The following is a 2,500-nucleotide window of genomic DNA, read 5'->3' as shown; positions in this document are numbered from 1 at the left end:
AGGCGAAAAAGGGACATACACACTGGCGACACGCACGCCCGTTTCGCCTGCCACCCGTGCACACTCGCCTGGGCTGCTGGTCACGTGCGTCGCTCACAGGCATTTTGCAGGCCAGCACCGGCGGATGCACGGGTCAAGCGGGACGGGACGAGCGCAGGGCTTGCTTTTGGCGGCACACGAAAACACGAACCCGAAAAAGGCGAAAAAGGGACACACGGACAGGCGACACGAAAAAAAAGGGGTCGCCCTACCTAGGTGGGCGCAAAAACCCCGTCGGCCAGGAGGTTTCGCCAAAGTGTCTGTACTGTCACACAGGGTCAATAGCACGGGCATGGCCGGCCGCCGCACGTGCAGCGGCTTACGGACGCACGGTTCGGCGGCACAGGTGCCTGGCGGCTTTAGCACCTTGGGGTGGACAGGCCTGGCGGCAAGGGGGGCTAGGCACCTTGCTGCCAGCCGGCAATGGTGCACGGGGCGGGGCGCCACACAAACACGAAAGAGGGACAAGAGCGGGGCGATGGTCCACAGAGACGAGCCATGCACGGGGCCCGTGATCGCCGACACACGCGAACGCGGACGCGGACAAGGACAAGGACGCGACGCGCGGCGCGCGTGCGAGGTCAAGAGGGGCGCGCGCACGAAAACGCGAAAAAAGGGGCTAGCGGCCGAGAAACGCGAAAAAAACCGGGTCACCTACCTAGCCGAACGCCTAAAATCGCTTCGGGCAGGAGGTTTCGCCAAAGTGTCTGTACTGTCACACGGTCCGTACGGGCGCAACCCCATCGCGCGCCAGCACCCCTTCCTGGGGGCGCCCGCCCGCCAGGCGCCTGGCGCCCCACGCGCGCGCGCCCGGCGCCTGGCGCCTTGCCCCCCACGCGCGCCCGGCGCCTGGCGCCTGGCGCCTCGCCCCCCACGCGCGCGCCCGGCGCCTGGCGCCTTGCCCCCCACGCGCGCCCGGCGCCTGGCGCCTGGCGCCTCGCCCCCCACGCGCGCGCGCGCGTGGCGCCTTGCGCCTCGCCCCCCACGCGCGCGCGCGCGTGGCGCCTTGCGCCTGGCGCCTTGCCTCCGCGCGTGCCTGGCGCCTGGCGCCTTGCCCCCCACGCGCCTGGGCGCCTCTTTTCCGCCTGGGCGCCCTGGCACCTTTCCGCCTGGGCGCCTGTTTTCCGCCTTGGCGCCCTGGCGCCTTTTCGCGTGGGCGCCTCTTTTCCGCCTGGGCGCCATGGCGCCTTTCGGCCTGGGCGACTCTTTTTCGCCTGGGCACCTCTTTTCCGCCTGGGCGCCTCTTTTCCGCCTGGCCAGGGCGCCTCTTTTCCGCCTGGGCGCCATGGCGCCTTTCTGCCTGGGCGCCTCTTTTTCGCCTGGGCGCCTCTTTTCTGCCTGGGCGCCCTGGCGCCTTTTCGCCTGGGCGCCTCTTTCCCACCTGGGCGCCCTGGCGCCTCTTCGCCTGGGCGCCCTGGCGCCTTTTCGCCTGGGCGCCTCTTTTGGCGCCTGGGCGCCTACGCCAGGGCGCCTCTTTTCCGCCTGGGCGCCTCTTTTTCGCCTGGGCGCCTCTTTTCCGCCTGGGTGCCCTGGCGCCATTCCGCCTGGGCGCCTCTTTTCCGCCTGGGCGCCCTGGCGCCTTTTCGCCTGGGTGCCTCTTTTGGCGCCTGGGCGCCTACGCCAGGGCGCCTCTTTTCCGCCAGGGCGCCTCTTTTTCGCCTGGGCGCCTCTTTTCCGCCTGGGCGCCCTGGCGCCTTTTCGCCTGGCGCCTCTTTTGGCGCCTGGGCGCCTACGCCAGGGCGCCTCTTTTCCGCCTGGGCGCCTCTTTTCCGCCTGGGTGCCCTGGCGCCATTCCGCCTGGGCGCCTCTTTTCCGCCTGGGCGCCCTGGCGCCTTTTCGCCTGGGTGCCTCTTTTGGCGCATGGGCGCCTACGCCAGGGCGCCTCTTTTCCGCCTGGGCGCCCTGGCGCCTTTCCGCCTGGGCGCCTCTTTTTCGCCTGGGCGCCTCTTTTCCGCCTGGGCGCCCTGGCGCCATTCCGCCTGGGCGCCTCTTTTCCGCCTGGGCGCCCTGGCGCCTTTTCGCCTGGCGCCTCTTTTGGCGCCTGGGCGCCTACGCCAGGGCGCCTCTTTTCCGCCTGGGCGCCTCTTTTTCGCCTGGGCGCCTCTTTTCCGCCTGGGCGCCTCTTTTTCGCCTGGGCGCCTCTTTTCCGCCTGGGCGCCCTGGCGCCTTTTCGCCTGGCGCCTCTTTTGGCGCCTGGGCGCGTACGCCAGGGCGCCTCTTTTCCGCCTGGGCGCCCTGGCGCCTTTCCGCCTGGGCGCCTCTTTTTCGCCTGGGCGCCTCTTTTTCGCCTGGGCGCCTCGTTTCCGCCTGGGCGCCTCTTTTCCGCCTGGGCGCCCTGGCGCCTTTTCGCCTGGGCGCCTCTTTTCCGCCTGGGCGCGTCTTTTCCGCCTGGGCGCCCTGGCGCCTTTTCGCCTGGGCGTCCTGGCGCCTGTGCGCCCTGGTGCCTTTTCGCCTGGGCGTC

The sequence above is a fragment of the Aristolochia californica genome, unplaced genomic scaffold (assembly GCF_029961685.1).
Source record: "Aristolochia californica isolate CCGP_79_NKW_82.1479 unplaced genomic scaffold, dmAriCali1.0.hap1 SCAF_34, whole genome shotgun sequence".
In the NCBI taxonomy this organism is placed as follows: domain Eukaryota; kingdom Viridiplantae; phylum Streptophyta; class Magnoliopsida; order Piperales; family Aristolochiaceae; genus Aristolochia; species Aristolochia californica.
The sequence above is the reverse complement of the archived record's forward strand: the minus strand, read 5'-3'. Positions refer to the sequence as shown.